This window comes from Durio zibethinus, chromosome 7 (assembly GCF_047325235.1).
Source record: "Durio zibethinus cultivar Kanyao isolate XHJ-2024 chromosome 7, ASM4732523v1, whole genome shotgun sequence".
NCBI classification, from domain to species: Eukaryota; Viridiplantae; Streptophyta; class Magnoliopsida; order Malvales; family Malvaceae; genus Durio; species Durio zibethinus.
In genome coordinates, this window is record NC_143168.1 from 21080233 (window position 1) to 21099408 (window position 19176).

Here is a 19176-nt window from a genome sequence, read left to right on the forward strand (position 1 = left end):
GTTCAAATTTTCCGAAGTTTTTTTTTTTTTTTATTGAAATTGCAAGTATAAAAAAGTTATCATTATAATTGGTCTATGAAATTAATACTAAAATAATATAGTGACTAAGTCTTCAGCAACTTTCAAATGTGCTTAGTCCAAAATTATTTGATAAAACCCAAATATCTTTTGTAGCATAATAAAAATCTTTCAACAAACCAACGAGGTGTTGATTCATTGGTAAGTAATCTGATCCCAAACAGACTTTATTTGTCAGAGTCAGAGATTCGAAACTTAGAGAAAGCTCTCGTTGGGAGAGAAAGTAACCTAAGTGATCACTTTCGAAGACTCTCATTGGGAGGGAATGTAATCTAGGTGATCACTATTCTTATATCAATGATGCTCCACTCTTCGGAATAGTGACACCATTTCCACCACCATTTTTTCTTACCAAAAAAAAATTCTTTCAATATTGAGAAGTGTGTACAATTGGAAGAAAATTCGCCAATATAACTTGAATTGTCCGAAAACATAAAAAATTTGACTAAAATCAATGCCCACAATTTCATGGGAAAAGCCTATGAAGACGATTGATAGCAATAAGATTTGGGTTGAAAGATAAAAAGAAGTTGCATATTCATCAATCCCTTCAGAAAATATCAGAGTAATCATGGAGGCAGAAGGCGCTGTAATTAAAACATATGATTTTTGGCAACACAAGATAAACAAATTCTATTGCTAGGAAACCCAGAGAATAAAGCATTAATCCATCTAAGCTATTACACAATTAATTAGTACACGTACAAACAACTATCTAATTAATACACGTGCATGGCTGTTGGCTGCAGTCAGGTATTTATATTGTTATATGTAATAACTCATTAACATGAGCTATTAGTACTTCCCCCGCCTCCGATCAACCATGGAAACTTAAGAAAACTTAGACTTACTGATGAACATAAGAAAGAACCGAAAATAAAGTTTGTATGATGGTAAGTAGGAGCAAGACAACCGCAGCAAGAAAGGAAATGAGCGACCAGGGCGAGTTAAAATAATCTCTCTTCAATGTTGCCTTCCATTTGTTCCATTTTATCTGGCAATGCTCGTTCACCTCGTCACATATCTCCGCATAGTAGAAGTGATCGGACAAGTATATGTTGTTGCATAGTTTGTTAAACATTAGGGCAACTGCTTCATCATCCCCTAACCAATTATCAATAACTCCACAGTTACAGAGTAATCGCACATCCTTGGCTGTGTTGATGAGGTTATCCATGAAAGACACATAATCACAAACGTAAGTTGGTTTCGAACTTGGGATGGATTGTTCGTAGGCCATTAAATTTCGCAAGATACGCTCTGTATTATCGTCAACGTGGAAGGTTGGAATCTTCATTCTTTTGTATCATCTGTAAATTTTATATCGAACAAGCTCTCTACCCCTGATTTATTCTTCTTATCTTGCACCTTCTCACCGAAGAATTTGATTCCTGCCTCTTCCAGCTCTGTTGCACAGCGTATGAATTTCCATGAGCGTTGGGATTTTTGTTGTTTTGCTTCTGCTTCTGCTTCTGCTTTTTGTTTAAAATTAAGGTGGCGTTGTATTCCTTCATTTGAAGGAAGGCAAGTAGCATGTACTAAGCCCAGAAGATGCTTGATATCTTTCGTGTCTGTATCTGGAGGATAGTACTTTTCAGACCACATCTCTGGTCCTTGCGCCCCTTCTGTGAAAAAAGAAAAAGCCGAACTAGCTAACTCATCAAGATCAGCTTCATCCTTCTTTATTATCCGATATAGCTCGAAGAGCATAAAGAAAGGAAGCTGATTTTGGAACAGTAACAAATCATACCGAATGTCAGTTTGAATCCGTCCCAGTTGGCAAAAATCCTCTTCTGGGTACTCCCTCAGTATTAGCTGAACAATAAAGCATCCATCATGGACCAGCATTTTCGCAAATTCGTCAGACTCAAAGTTAGCAGGGTGATATTTATAGCATTTGCTAACTGGTTCTGCTTTGGATTTCATGGCATTTAGAAATACGCCACCATTAAGCCCGGTTTTCTCCATAATCCTATTGAAGCAATTCTCTTTGACAACTTTTATTGCCTGCGAGTGTTCCGTATTATGAGAACAGCCATAGGGACCAATTGGAACCACAATTGGTTCATAGGCTTTTGTATTTTCTTCATATAGTCGACGAGGCACTCTACAAATAATCCAACTATTGGCGTCTATACTTTTAGTACCCAATTCACCTGCGTTCTGCTGTTAAAAAGGTGGGCACATGCAGTGAATTTTATTTAGCGGTAATGTTTTTAGATAGAAAAGAAATTATAAAATGCATTTTTCAAGATTTGAAATTGTTAAAATAATTGTATTAAAATTTAAGTAAATAAAAAGCATATTTTTTCTTGAAAACAAATCATATAATTTATTGTCTAAATAAACATATAAGAATATTAAATTTGAACGAAATAATTAGGTTTAAAATCAATCTGAATATCTATCTTCTTAGTTCATATAAAATTTGGTAACCCTTTTAGTTTTAAACTTCATTGTTTCTGAACATGTTGAAATTTGTGAACAATACAATAAACTCTCATTTTCCTCTAATTTTTAATATAAAACAATTATTCTAAATTCTTCTCAATATTTTCCATACAAGAATTTTCCACAATTATATATTTTCACCTTCACCAAAGAAAAGAAAATAAATTTCATGGATTTCATTTTTTTCACCTAAATTTATCATGAACCAAGCAGGGTCAAAGTGACTAAAATACTAAAATTATTCTTAAATTATTTTAAATTTTAAATAAATCCTATACTTTTATTATATCCAAATAACTTTTTACAACGGGAATATTACCCAAATAAACTTTGCTTCACTTAATTAATTAATTTATACGATGCAGAGCAAACTCGTGGTTCACATAGAGCAGGGCATTTCAATTACCTGTGCGAGAAATGGACTACTCATACTACTCATACTACAATTGAAGAGAAAGATAATACGACCTTTTTGAAGAATGAATTGTAATTTGTTTACTAAGAAAAGAATGAATGGTAATTTTGTTTAAGATTTACCAGCCAAAGTGTAAAGCAGAATCGTGGCTATGCTTGTGAAATTTGATGGTGATAAAAAGAGTGATGTATCTGACCACCTATAAATATTGGAGTGGGCGACCCATACCCAGCTTATGTATAATGACATATGAATGAATGACATCAGATATATTACTTTCTTTTATTGTCGGTGCTGGCATTTGCTGCTTTTAATCTAATTTTAATAATTATTTATTGTATTTTTAATAATTATTGTATTTTTAATAATTAATTTTAATAATTAATAGAAAAAATTTATTTATTATATTTTCAATAATTAATTTGTATATTTGGCCAAAAAAACAATTAATTTTATTTTTGTTAGCTAATTATGATTAATATTAATTTTTATTTATTATATTAAAAAATGTTTCAAATTTATTTCAAATATATTATTTAAAAACTAATCAAATATATTACTAAAAAATTTTATTATACCTTACTTTAATGAATCAAACATCATAACAGTTATTTATTTTATTTCTACTGCAAAATACTTATTTCATTTTCCTCTATTTTATTTCGGGAACCATACGTGCATAGGCGGACAACAATAAGGCCCCCTCAAAATTTTTAAATTCTTCGAATATCTATATTATGATAAAATTAAATGGCCCTCTCAAACTAAAATCATTAATTTTATTTATTTGTATGTGATTTCATAATTTAGTTTTAGTCATTAAAATTAAGATGTATTAAAATCACATTATTATTTATTTATTTATTTATCAACAAATCATTATCTATAAAATTTTCAAATTAAGAAATTTGTGATAAGGGTTAAACTATAATAAAATAAATTTAATAAAAACTAAATTAACTTTCTACTTTCTCATATAAGATAAAAGGTCTCCAATCAAGTATTAACCACAATTTTTCTATGCTTTTTAATTGATTACAATTCCATTCTTTCATATAATTATTTACTTTTAACTCTATCTTAGATTTTTTTTTTATTTGTAAGGTTAAAAAATTCCTAACTTCTAATCTGAAAATTTCAAACTTTATTCTTTTAATTATATATATTTTTTGTTTTGATAAAAAAAATATTGTTCAACAATTAATTACTTATACTTTTTAAAAAGAAAATCACTCACAATTGGAAGAACGATTCACAATTTTAAATAAAGTCATTTATTTAATGTGTTATATCTTTTTATATATTAATTTATAATTTGATAAAATTTATAATTTGGAAAACAAGTATATTTTGTTAATATATTACTTGCATATATATATATATATATATTAATAATATAATAAAATGTATTCTATGAAAAAATTTTAAATTTAATATATATTAATTTACTCCCTCGAAATCGATTGTTAACATCCGATACTGCATACATGAAGCTAATTTGGGTGAGCGTAATGAAAGTTATTTGTGGTTCGTATACAGCAGGGCATTTCAATTACCTTGCTGGGAAATGGATTACGCCGAGCCGAACAAGGCACTTGCCTAACCGTTGGAGCCGAACCTCCCTTTGGAGTTTTCTTGTTGTCTATTGTATTGCTGAAGTCAACGTCTGTAGCCATTACCTGCACAAAAACATAGGATACACATTACATTATTATATAAATTAATTGAAAAGAAATATAAGGTTTTTAGGCGATATTTAATATATAAAATTACAATATAATATAATAAAATAATATTATAAATAAAATTTAATTAAATAATATTATCTTATTTTATATTTGATAAATGTAAAAATTAAAATAAAATAATTAATTTTTAATCGAAATTAATTTTTAATATTTATATAATTTAAATTATTATTTTAAATTTTTAAAATATGATAAAAATAAATTTAATCTCATAAATTAAAAATAATTATTTTTATTTTTAAAAAATTAAATTATTTTATACTAAAAAATATTATTTTCATTATAATTTTATTTTTAAAATATAAATTAAATATAATTTAAAATAATCATTATCTTGCCTTATCTATTATCTTATAAATTACATGTAACGTTAAAATTTTTACCAACCTTAAAGATTTTTACCAGCCAAAGTGGAAAGCAGAATCGTTACTGCAAAGCTGTGCTCGTGAAATTTGGTGTTGTGTGATCACCTATAGATACCAGAGTGGACGACCCATACCCAGGCTATGTATAACGACATATGAATGACTGACATCAGATATATTACTTCACATCTTCAATAATTAAAACCTTTTATTGTCTGGTGCTAGTATTTGCTGCTTTCTATTAAATTTTTGGCATTTAAAAACCTGGCCACCCAAGTCCCCGCCTCCGTTGCTTGAGTGGTAAGGAGCCCCAAACGGACATCAGGGCTCGGCTTCGAACCACCCCTCCCCGTCACTCCCAAAAAAAAAAAAAAAGAACGGAACATTTGTCTTGTATACAATAAAAAATTAAAAAATAATTTATACTTATATATTTGAAAATGAATTATATTCGTATAAAATTAATTAAGCTTTGCGTCCCTCTGCACGAGGATAAAGTAAAAACTAAAATTTAGGGAGCATCGAGATAGAATATATGTATATGTTGTATATTATTTAAGAAAATATTTTTAAGCATATTAAATATAAAATAAAGTTTTAAATTTATGTAATATGTAATTGTGTTTAAAAAATAAAGTTTGAAATATTTTATACATTGATACTTTAATTTCACAAACAAAATTAAAATAATGACATGTTATTTTATATATTTAAAAAACAAATAAGACATGTATCATTAAATTAATCTCATTTGTAGAATTAAAATACTCCACTGCATGTCAATGTATCAAACAATCATTAAAATAAATCAATCCCATTTGTAGAATTAAAATGAATTCCATTTTTTTCACCTTAATTTATCATGAACCAAGTAGGGTCAAAGCTACTAAAATACTAAAAATATTCTTAAATTATTTTAAATTTTAAATAAAACTTATACTTTTATTATATTCAAATAACTTTTTACAATCGGAATTTTACCCAAATAAACCTTGCTTCACTTAATTTATACGATGCAGAGCAAAACGAAGGTTACTTATGGTTCATATACAGCATGGCTTTTCAATTACCTGTTCGAAATATGGTATGCTCATACTCGAACTCATAATTGAATGCTCCGGCACAGGCGGCGGCGACATTTCGGTTTCATCTGAGTCGTTGTCTATTGTAATGCTGTCGTTATCTGTATCCATTACCTGGACCAAAACATGGGATACACAATACATTATAATGAATTAATTGAAGAGAAAGATAATAGTACCTCTTGAAGAATGAATTGTCATTTTGCCTAAGATTTACCAGCCAAAGTGGAAAGCAGAATTGTGGCTGTGCTTGTGAAATTTGGTGGTGATAAAAGAGTGATGTATCTGATCACCTATAAAAATTAGAGTGGGCGACACATACCCAGCTTATGTATAATGACACATGAATGGATGACATCAGATATATTACTTCACATTTTCAGTAATTAAAACCTTTTATTGTCGGTGCTGGTATTAAGTTTTCGCATTTAAAAACCTACCTACGAAGAGGCAAATAAAATTTCGATTATTACATAACGACAGAAAATTGTCAATAATTGTACGTCTATATAATAATTACACATCTTCATATGCCTTAAACAGACGTGCTGTACTATTGTCGACTATGACATAACAACTACTTTTGGAGAAAAGATAACACAATTGTCATATTTTCAATAATTGTACTCTATCTGATAATTAGACATCTTCACATGGCAACCGCGTTGCTCAGAGTCACGTGTGTACTATTGTTAGCTGTTACATAAAAACGACCTTTAGAGAAAAGATAATAGAATTGTCCGTTCTAAATAATTTTTGATAATTTTAAACACGATCATATCAATTTTGAAATGAAATAAATAAGAGCAATCGATCGCTCCATCAGCTGCCAAGCATAAGCAATCAATTGTCCTAACATCTGCTCATCATAAATAGTATCAATTTTGACTTTCAAGTTTTTTTTTTTTTTGTAAAATATATACATGAGAAGTGAATTGCTTTTTAAGGTAAGCAACTACTTTTTAGGGTAATCGACCACTCATTAGGTAGCAGTTAAATACTCGGATTATTCATACATTTTGTTTGAACTTTTGTCAAGAGCAGTCATGCTTAAAAAATATAATGGACTTCTCTGATTAAATTTACCTTTTGTGTGAAAATTTGTTTGAAACAATCAAATGCTCTAAGGAAGAAACTCGATTGCTTGTCATGATTTTATATTCTATTGAGAATTTGTTTAAAGCAATTGAATGTCATTGTTAGGCATCGCCGTTATTGGACAATAAAAAATGTCTGCTCGACATTCATCCTCTCTCTCTCTCTCTCCCTCTCTCTCTCTCTCTCTCTCTCTATATATATATATATATATATATATTTCATGAAAAGATGTTTCAAACACCATTCGAGTCTTATAAATACTTTCATTAATATTTATGTTACACAATTTTTTGTCATAATATTTAATTCCGAAAACCTATCTATTAATATAAAAAATATATAATCATCACTAATCCCTTTTATATAAGTGTGATTAATCATTTATATGAATCTATCCTTTTTACAATTATCTTAAATTAAGGATCCATAAAAAAAAAATTCTAATCTATATTAACAGAACTAAATTGAAGAATTGGTTATATGCAAGAAAGATTTTAGCAACCCATTACACCTAAAATTAATATCAAATTAATCACATGTTATTTTAACTAAACTTAATCAAAGATAGTTTTTATTTTTTATTTTTATTAATTTAAATATTTAAATATTAAAAAAAATCTTTAAACTTTCACTAAAAAAAATTTGCTCACTTCAAAAGTATTCAAGATAAACTTGTCATTCACTTAAAGAAGTTCCATCATCAGATTCATTAAATATCTTATGAAAAATCACATCTTTTTTATTTATTTACAAATATTGTTATACAAAGATTCTATTAAGATATCGTGCAATAATGCTATAATTAAAACATGTAAAATAAATCATATAAATATAATAAATCACACCAAAATCATGCAAAGATCTGAATAGAAATATCATGTAATAAATCATAAATCATGCAAAAATAATCATGCAAGAACATCATGCAAATATAATAAATCATAAAAATAGATTAATAATCATACAAAAATAAATTAATAATCATGCAAAAATATTTAAAAAAATGCTAACATACAAATTATAAATATCTTACCAAAGTTTTTTTTTCTTTTTTTCTTTTCCTCATCACTTTTTAATTCAATCGACAATTGAAAATAATAAATAATAAAAACAAAAAAATGAAAATAAAATAAAATAGTAAAATAAAATAAAAAGAAAAAGAAAAGGAAAATAAAAACCTACAATTTGAGTTAGGTTAGAATAGGTTGGTGCATGGATTTACTTTGGATCATACACGGATCCTAGCCTTTTCAAACAATGTCTAGCTCCTATATAACAGCAAAAATATCAAAGCTTTCTTCAAATTTCTTATTCCCTTTCTTTCTCTAACTTTCAGAGCCTTTGCCTTCTATCTAAAAACAACTAAAAAACTCAAAAAAATCCTAGAAACTAGCCAAGAAACCTAGATTTTGGCATAAAAAAATTCAAATGCTGCAAAAAAATTCAAACTTTTCTCAAAAACCCATATTCCAGCCACCTTACAAACCTTTGACCATTATGAAATTTGATAAAAAACTTAAACCCATTAGAAATTTCATCCTTAAACTCAGAAAAACAAGAAACTCAACCTAAATGCCAGAACAATCGTAAAAATTTAAACAAACCCAGAATTCCCTTTAAAAAAGAACAAAATCTAAAATTAAATCAAAACCTAAAAATAAAAACCAAATTCAAGAAAAATCCCAGAATCAGAAATTCAAACTCAGAATAATTTCTAGAAACCACTAGAAAATTGAACCAAAACTTAGAATCCAAAATCGAAACCCAAAGGAATTTTTTAATGCTCTAATTGCTGAAATTTTCTAACTTTTTGCTTAATTACTTCTTCTTTATTGCTTCATGCTTTTGATCACGATTAGAGTTCTTTATATAAGGATCAAACCGCTTTCATATTGAAAAGCTTTAAGTCCTACCAAGTCTAGGATTTCACTTGGGATCTTATTCCCTTTGCAATCTTTCCTTTTCCAATGGACCAAAAATTTCTATAAGTAAACAACGGTTAAATTTCAAAATCTAAAACAAACAAATGGTGAATATGTCAATTTCCTTTTGCAAACAATCCCATTTTTTTTTAGCTTTTCTGACCTTTTTCTTCTTACTTTGTTAACTCTGACGAAACTAAAATTAAACTAAAAATAAAAATAGCATTTATTTTTGGACTTTCAATTTTTGGACCTAAAATTTAATTTCATCAATTAAGGCCCAATTAAAACTCCAAGCTTATTTTGATCCCAAAAATTTTTTTGAACAAAATAGAATGTCTATAATTACCCCTCTTTGCACATTTTTTGCAAAACAAAAAATGTACGAAGATAAAAAATAACCATTTTGTTCGGGTCAAGAAAAATCAAAAGGAAATTTGTAAAGGCTCCTCCTCAACAGAGGCTTTGAAACTTTCAAAAAATGAAATGCTTTACCTCACTAAAGGCTTTGAAACTTTCAAAAAATAAAATGAGATACTTAGGGTTTTCAAGATCATGCTCTGAGATATTATAGATCATTATCATCTTTGGATCAAAAACTCCTCTTTAACATAGGCATTAAACTTTAAAAAAAAATCTTACCTTAAAATGAATCTTTTTTATCTCATCCAGTTCTTTTTTATCTCATCCAGTTCACCATTGACCATCTTCCAGTGTCTCTTCTCAAAATTATTTCAACATCTACTTTCTTTTTTTCTTTCAAGCATATGCAATGAATGCATACAATGAATGAAAAAAATTTTCAAAATTTCCAAATTCAATTTCAAAACTCAAACTTTAATTTTTCTTTTTTTTCAAATATGCATGATGCATGGAATGAATTAATATAATGAATGCCATGTTCTCAACTTGATACATGTAATGAATGCAATGCATGAAATGCAAAAATCAATGTCATATATCTCTAATTATGGTAAAGGGTTCTCAAGACTCTTCTTTATGTCTTCTCTCATTTTCAACTTTCTATTATGTTCTTCAACTTAGTACTAAATCTCTATCTTTTTTTCAAGACTTAGATAGCAACCTTTACCCTTACAAATCAAGAGGATACCTCACCTCTTGCTTACAAGATAACCAAATAATTTTTACAAACTAAAATACCTCTCAAGGTTAAGTGTTTGTCTAATAAAGTATAAAGCAAATGATGAATGAAAACACAACAATATTTTGGATACAAGAAAAATAACGGATATTGAATTTAAGCTCTAAAAACTCTTGATTCTAAGAGAAAATAAAAATATGACTTGTTGGCTCTTGCTCTCTTGATTCATTAATCTTTTTGGTGTGTTAAAGTGTCCAATTTATAAAGAAATTGAAGAAGTAGCCATTAGGGAAGCTTGAGAAGTGAAAACAGTCATTGAATGCATAAAAAAAAACTGTTGGTGTGATCCAGCCCAGAATCGATCGATCCGTTCCTTGAAGAGATTGATCCCTTAACCTTTTTTTAAAAATTTAGTCCTGAGAGTATTCTGTTTGAAAACCAATTGATCCTTTCTAGAGGGGATTGTAGACACCCAATTTGGTCCAGACCCGGATCAATTGGATCTGGCCCAAATGGGTAAGCCCAATTCAATTTTTATCTTGTATTACTTTTTATTTTTTTTCTTTTGTATTTTATGTATTTTATTATTTATTTATTATTATTATGTATTAATATATGCATATCTTTATTTATTTATTTATGTTAATATTTATATGTATTTATTTATATAGTTATATATTTATTATTATATTATAATTTATTTATTATTTTTTTATCTTGTAATATTTTTTAGGTTTATCGTATTTTATTTTTAATTATCTGTTAATTTTATTTTTATTCATTTATCCAATTTTTTTTTCGATTATCTGATTACTATTATTATTTTTTTTTCTTTTTTTGAGGGCTGTGATTGAAAGTTGAAGAATTCTACTGTGAATGGAAATTCAATCAGAAGAGTCCAGATTGGATTCGAAGATTGAATCCCCATCCAAAGAGGAATTGGGATTGATTAGGAACTCCTGATCAATCACTATAAAAGGGACCTCTTGGAACAGAACAGAACAGAACACAAAAGGAAACAGTAAGCAAAAGCTACTGATTTGAGAAAAAAGAGGCGTATAGAAGGCTAACAAAAGGTGTAGAAGGGTTCTGGGAATTAGAAGAAATTTTTTGAAGATTTTTTACGTTTTTTTTTCTAGGAATTTCTGAAAATTCCAGATTTCGATTGAATTTTTCGACGAAAATTTCGACCAAATTTGAAGTTCCCGGTGTGCTGCCCAGTTTTCGGCGAAGGATCCCAGAAACTGGCCAACTTCCGACGAAAAAAATCAGATTCTGACGACAAATCCTAGAATCCGGTGAATCTTCAACCGGAGTTCTTCGACCTTTTAGAGAGAAGGGAGATGAAAAAGGAAGGAGAGAGAGAAGAGGAGCGTTTTATCGAAAAACAGAGGAAAGAGCCTTATATACCCTCTCAAAACGACGTCGTTTTGTCGAGATCCGACCTGACCCGAGCGTCGACCCGGTTTCCTGACCCGCGCGTGCTGCCCCTTTCCGAGCCGAGTCGAGCTCCAAAGCAACTTTTTCGAGCCGTTTTCTCTTCCTTGAGCCGAGCTGAGCCGAGCCGCCCTCCGAGCCGCTCCAGATTTTTATTTATTTATTTATTTTATTTGTTATTTTTATTTTTATTTACTAGATTAGGTTTATTTAATATTCTTTTTATCTTTATTTTATTTTTATTTTTACTTTCCTTTATTTTTTTATTTATTCATTTTTTTTCTTTTCACTTTTATTTTGTTTTATTTTTTTTCTTTAAATATAAAATTTCAAAAAAAAAAATTTGAGGAAAAGTTGAAAGTATCAATTTTTCTTGAAAATCAAAATTTTTTAAAAAAAAATATTTTTAGGGAAAAGTTGAAAGCATCAATTTTTCTTAAAAATAAAATTTCAAAAAAAAGATTTTTGAGGAAAAGTTGAAAGTATCAATTTTCCTTGAAAATCAAAATTTTCAAAAAATATTTTTAGAAAAAAGTTGAAAGTATCAATTTTCCTTGAAAATCAAAATTTTCAAAAAAAATATTTTTAGGAAAAAATTGAAAGCATCAATTTTCCTTGAAAATCAAAATTTTCAAAAAAAATATTTTTAGAAAAAAGTTAAAAGTATCAATTTTTCTTAAAAATAAAATTTCAAAAAAAGGGTTTTTGAAGAAAAGTTGAAAGTATCAATTTTCCTTAAAAATAAATTTCCAAAAAAAAAATATTTTTGGGGAATCAATTTTCCCTGCACAAGAACAATCATCATTTCCTTCCTTTTCATTTTGATTTTGATTTTGATTTTTCTTTAAATAATCCGACGATGGACCCTCTGCAAGTGAAACAGTAATTTTTTTGCATACTCTTGAGGTGAAAGAATTGTCTCAATTTTTAGCTAAAAGTATTAGAGTCAATTGAGAATAATTTTCAATAATTAATTACTTGGTAAAATTTTAAGGCTCATTGGATAACACAAATTTAAGTTGGTACCATCTTTTGATGGACGTTGTGAGGGTGCTATAACCTTCCTTACACGTAACCGAACTCCCGAACCCTGTTCTGATTTGTAGACCTGAACCTATTCTTTTAGAGACCCTTAAACTTAGGTGTTCCCTAAAAGGATAGATTCCTTAGGTGGCCAATCGCAACTAGATAAAAAAAAGATTGGTGGCGACTCCCTTAAGTCAATGTCTAGTGACAGATCCCAGGATCTAGACGTTATGACAGCTTGACGACTCCACTGGGGACCTTGAGAGTCAGGCTAGCAAATAATTTATGTTATCCAAAAGCCTAATAAAATTAAACCTTTTTGTATATATGTTATTATTCATTCATGTTTATTTACCTTGTTAATTATGTCATTCATGTGCTTGTGCATAACATGAGCTCTACACCCGAGCTTCGTCACTCTAAGAGGGAGTAAAGTACCTATTGCTTTCGTGAGGTCTAATGCCTTCGCAGTGGCTAACGAAATACTTCCACTCAAATTGAACCTTTTTCGCTTGTAGCCTGTAATGAGGGAGGATTAGGGTGCCTTACTAGTCTGTGATGGACAAGGATGTAAGGAACAATTTGAGGACCTTTAGACTTTGACCTTAAAACTACATATAGTAAACCTTAAGAGTGCCTAAACCTAGGATAGAGCCATTTCTATCCAATGATAGATATACCCTGAAATAAGGCACAAAAAAGGTGTTTATCTAATCATTTTAATTGTTTAACTCTGTGCATTATTTTCATTATCACATGTAATATTATGCATCAGCATCACTTTCATTTCATCCATGGAACTAACTATGTTGTTTGTCTGATTGTATGCATATGCATTATTTTTATGATCATGTTTTAACACAATCATTTGCATCCATTTCATACTAGATTTCATTCAGGAAAATGTGCATTTCATTCGTGCATCAAAGCATCATACATAAAACATAACATAACATTACTAATTCTAAGATATGGTACTCAAGGTTCCAGGATAGCTCCATCTAGCAAAAACCTTGCCCATCGATTCAACACAAGATCCAAAGCAAGGTAAATGGAGCAGAAAAATCCTCATAGATTTGAAAAGATAGAAAAAGCACAGGAGAAGATTGAAAGTGATCTAAGCAAGATTCTGGAAACTCTTAATAACATGAATAAAAGAAAAGGAGTTGAAGGAAATACAAGCCAGCAAGAAGTGGCTGACCCTTTGTATCCTTCAAGTTTTGGCCCACCTCAGGCCCAGTCTGTGCAAGAGGTCCCGCCGCAACACTTCGCATATCCAACATATCCTGGAATTTCATCAGCTTTCAACCTAGGGCAGTATAATAGCTATATAAATCCTATCTTCACCGAAAAGGCAGCAAAACCAATTCCTGATCTAGATGATTTAAAAGAGAAGGAGAAAAAAAAAGATGAAAGTGAAAGTTCAGGAAAGCTCCAAGATTAGTATACTAGAGCAAAGGCTACGGGCTGTGAAAGGATTTAACTTTTATGGGTCAGTAGATGCTGCTGGGCTCTGTCTAGTCCCTGATGTGGTTATTCCCTATAAGTTTAAAGTATCAAAATTTAAAAAATATGATGGTACCAAGTGCCCCAAAACCCATATCACCATGTATTGTAAGAAGATGACAGCTCATGCTCATGATGAAAAACTCTTAATGCATGTTTTTCAGGACATTCTTACTGACTCTGCTGCCAGATGGTATGTTCAGTTAGATAAGACTCGTATTCGCTCTTGGAGCGATATGACACATGACTTCATCAGTCAATATCGACATATTATCGATTTGGCTCCTGATCGTTTATCTTTACAAAATCTGGAGAAAAAGGCAAACGAGTCCTTTAAAAAGCATGCCCAGAGGTGGAGGGATGTTGCTTCTCAAGTACAACCTCCTCTGACTGAAAAAGAAACCACAGTGTTATTTATTAGCACTTTGAAATCTCTTTATTATGAAAAGATGATAGGAAATGCAACAAAAAATTTTACCGACATGGTGATCTCTGGAGAAATTATTGAAAGTGCCATAAAAAATGATAACTTGAAAGGAGAAGAAAGCAAGAAGGCATCAGAAAAGAAATAAGCTGAAGCTCAAGCTGTGAGCTTTGATAGACAACAATTCAGGGGTTATCAACCCTATCCATCCCAAGGTTACTCTCCATACTATCCTGCTGTGAATAATGCCTCATCCTACCCATACCAACTAGCTCCACAATCACCTTATTTTAGCCCTCAAGATCTTACATATAGCTTTAACATTCAAGCTCCTGTAAGAACCCAAATTCATCCTATTAACCCAACAAATGGTTCACGAGAACAACGGACTACTCGAGAAAAACTTGTATTTGATCCAATCCCTATGACTTATACAGAGTTATATTGAAAACTCTATAATAGCCATTTGATTACCCCCAGTCATGTGGAACCGTTTAAACCATCCTATCCAAAGCGGTATCATCCTACAGCCCGTTGTGACTACTATTATGAAATTACTGATCATTCTACTGAAAATTGCACTGCTTTAAAGCATAAGGTGCAACCGTTGATCAATGATGAAATGGTAAGTTTTGATCAGGAAAAAGCAACAACACCTAATGTTATCGTACTGAGTGAAAGTCAAGAACAAAAAAGATCCGGAGAGTCACAATGAATTGAAGGGTAGGATGTCAATAGAGATTCTTCACCTGATCATATAGGGGGATAATTTTTAAGAATGGAGATAAGGGTGGTTGAAGGTTTTTTTTTTATCATTTTAAAATTTCTTTTCAAGTAATGTTAGATTTTTTTTTTGTAATATGACTTCACTTGTTATCATCTTAATAAAGGCAAGTTAATGCATTTCATTTTTTTCTTTCACTTGACCATTACTCCATGCTCTGTTACCTTTCATAACTTTATACTCCCATTCTCAAATTTCGGATGATGAATATTTAGACAATGATAACAGTAATTTTGAGATTTAATTTTGAGAACTCATCCACATTAATGTGAGAAGATGATTTGAGCAAAAAGTAAGCTGTTACTGAAGGTAAAAAAGATATGTCTTGAAGATATGTAATCTTTTATACAGGATCATGAGCTTTGTTCAATAGATGATGTTCAAGAAAAGTATTCACAATTGAGATGAAAAGTGGCCATCTTTCTTTTACCATTCGAAAAACCATTTATTGCTACCCCTTTGAGCCTATCATGATTTTTTTTTTAAGAACCCCAACCAATGATCACCCTCTACACTGGTAGGTAATTTTTGAAAAAAAAAATACCACAAAAGGTCTCAAAGATGAAAAGATGAAGAAATGAAAAAAAAAATATGCCACACATGACTTGAGACAAAGTAATGAGAATCTTTTGTGTGAGGAAAGAAAAAAATAGTGAAATGATGTAGGGGCAAAATGCCAAGCTGCATCAAATGATCCTTCGATCTCGAACCTTTTTAATATATGTTTTGAGCCTATTATATCCATTTCTTTTATGACCTTTCACCTTGACCTACATTACAACCTTGAAAAGCCCATTTGGATCAAATGTGAATGCTTAACTTGAATGATCATATGTTGAGCGAAGGTATGCTCATGAGGAAGCAATGGAATCATGCTCTAAAGTTTGATGTATGAAAGATATCAACAATGGATGAAAAATGAAAAAAAAAGATGAAAAAAAAAAACAAAAGAAAAAAAAGAAAGAAGAAAGGAATGAGTTTTTAAAAAAAAAGATATTTAAATTGAAAACCTGAAAGTGTGATTTTGGTAAAAACAAAAAAGATCCAGGTCAAATGGCTCACATGAATGAAAGATCAAAGACATCTGAAGATCTCTCAAAGACTGGGGTAAAGTTCGCCAAGCTCAAGTTGACTTCAACAGTAAATGGAATGAGTTTTTGAAAAAAAATCCTAGATTAATGTTGAGAATTGTTTGAATATTCATCATTTGGACATACCATCCATCCCAATGACATGTATCCAATTTATTTCCTTTTTCATTTGCTTTGTACCAAAACAGATCTTCATTGATTATCTTTACCATAATTCACCTTGTGTTCTCTTATTGTTACACCCCTAGAATGAATTGAGAAAATGCTTGATTGCATTGTATTTAACAAGATTTGAAATGATAATGAATGAATAAATATGTGTTTAAAAGAATCTTACATTCATTTGAAAAGAAATCTAAGATGATAAAGAAATGGTAAAAACATAAAAGAGATGATTTGAAAGGATATATGATGTGATCAAATGAAGAATATAATGAGACAAATTTTGAAAAGTGATGAATTGATCGATATGACTTGCAAGTTATGATTGAATGATAAAGACAATCAGTGGACAGAGTTTGTTTTGAAATGGTTAATGCTGAGACATTTATGAGTAATGACCCAGTGATGGTGGATGAAACTTGTTTTGAAATTTGTTAGTGCTGAAAAATTCATTGAATGATGGTCAAGTGATGATCGATTGATAAAGCTTATTCCAAAGTATTGAGAAACTCACAGGAAGAAGGTGAGCGAAAAAGACAACTGAGAGCTACACTGGTTTGATCTTAGAAGAACAGTGTAATTGGATCTCTGAAGAATCAAAAGGCTTGATGCCCAAGAAAAGCTTGAGAAACTTGAGTACCATACATTGAACAGGAATTAATTGACCAACATTTGCATAGCATGCATTGAAATTCATGCATTTGCATAGCATACATTACTTTCAGGAAAGTATAGTGTACAAATTCAAGAAACAGGGGTGTTCCAACATCTCACATGGGGAAGACAGATATGAAAATATTTTATAAAATTGAAAAAAAAAAAAGCTTGTCAGGTAAGTTCCTAATCCTTGAGATAGGATGTCTTTTGGTATTAGGGTTGATTTGTAAGACCTTTGGGCATAATCTCTTGAAATTCCTTCAAACACAGTTTTCAACTCCGTTGGACATGATTGTCAAGGAGCAATTTATTTTTCAAAGTCATGGTGCCTCTGTTCAGAGGAGCAATTTACTTTTCAAAGTCGTTGTGCCTCTGTTTAGAGGAGTAATTTACTTTCCCAAAGTCGTGGTGCCTCTGTTTAGAGGAGCAATTTACTTTTCAAAGTTCTGTTGCGCCTCTGTTTAGAGGAGCAATTTACTTTTCAAAGTTCCGTTGCCTCTGTTTATAAGAGCAATTTACTTTCCAAAGTCGTGGTACCTCTGTTTAGAGGAGCAATTTACTTTCCAAAGTCGTGGTGCCTCTGTTTAGAAGAGCTTTGGTCAAAAACAAAAAAAAAAACATAAAAAAACAAAAAATAACAATGTTGAGTTGAATCTTGATTGGGTGTCTACGTCTTTACGTAATTTTTGTTTCACAGAAAATGTGCAAAGAGGGGCAACTGTAGACACCCAATTTGGTCCAGGCCCGGATCAATTGGGCCTGGCCCAAATGGGTAAGCCCAATTCAATTTTTATCTTGTATTATTTTTTATTTTTTTCTTTTGTATTTTATGTATTTTATTATTTATTATTATTATTATGTATTAATATATGTATATCTTTATTTATTTATTTATTTATTTATTTTTGTCAATATTTATATGTATTTTATTTATATAGTTATATATTTATTATTATATTATAATTTATTTATTATTTTTTTTATCTTGTAATATTTTTTAGGTTTATCTTATTTTATTTTTAATTATCTATTAATTTTATTTTTATTCATTTATCCAATTTGTTTTTCGATTATCTGATTACTATTATTTTTTTTTTCTTTTTTTGAGGGCTGTGATTGAAAGTTGAAGAATTCTACTGTGAATGGAAATTCAATCAGAAGAGTCCAGATTAGATTCGAAGATTGAATCCCCGTTCAAAGAGGAATTAAGATTGATCAGGAACTCCTGATCAATCCCTATAAAAGGGACCTCTTGGAACAGAACAGAACACAGAAGAAAATAGTAAGCAAAAGCTGCTGATTTGAGAGAAAAGAGGCGTATAGAAGGCTAAGAAAAAGTGTAGAAGGGTTCTGGGAATTATAAGAAATTTTTTGAAGATTTTTGATGTTTTTTTCTGGGAATTTCTGGAAATTTCAGATTTCGGTTGAATTTTTCAATGAAATTTGAATTTTTCGACGAAGATTCCGACCAAATTTAAAGTTTCCGACGAAGGATCCCAGAAATCGACCAACTTCCGACGAAAAAACCCAGATTTCGACGACAAATCCTAAAATTCGGTGAATCTTCAACCAAAGTTCTTCGGCCTTTTAAAGAGAAGGAAGAGAAAAAATGAAGAAGAGAGAGAGGGGAAGAGCGTTCTGTCGAAAAACAGAGGGAAGAGCCATATATACCCTCTCAAAACGATATCGTTTTAGCCTTAAGTGACCTAGAGTATCCGCACGTTTTATCGAGATCCGACCCGACTCGAGCGTCGACTCGCTTTCCTGACCCGCGTGTGCTGCCCCCCACCGAGCCGAGCCGAGCCGCTCCAAGTTTTTTTTATTTGTT

General features: G+C 30.3%; 1 pseudogene across 1 annotated transcript; it reads right to left on the reverse strand.

Moving 5' to 3' along the window:
- Nucleotides 1-664: 664 nt before the first annotated feature.
- Nucleotides 665-6498, reverse strand: LOC111277456 (UPF0481 protein At3g47200-like; annotated as a pseudogene). Its single transcript, XR_016343813.1, has 4 exons — nucleotides 6357-6498; nucleotides 6128-6253; nucleotides 4501-4623; nucleotides 665-2244 (listed from the first exon to the last, which is right to left on the reverse strand). The product of XR_016343813.1 is annotated as a UPF0481 protein At3g47200-like (transcript).
- Between the last annotated feature and the right edge of the window lie 12678 nt (nucleotides 6499-19176).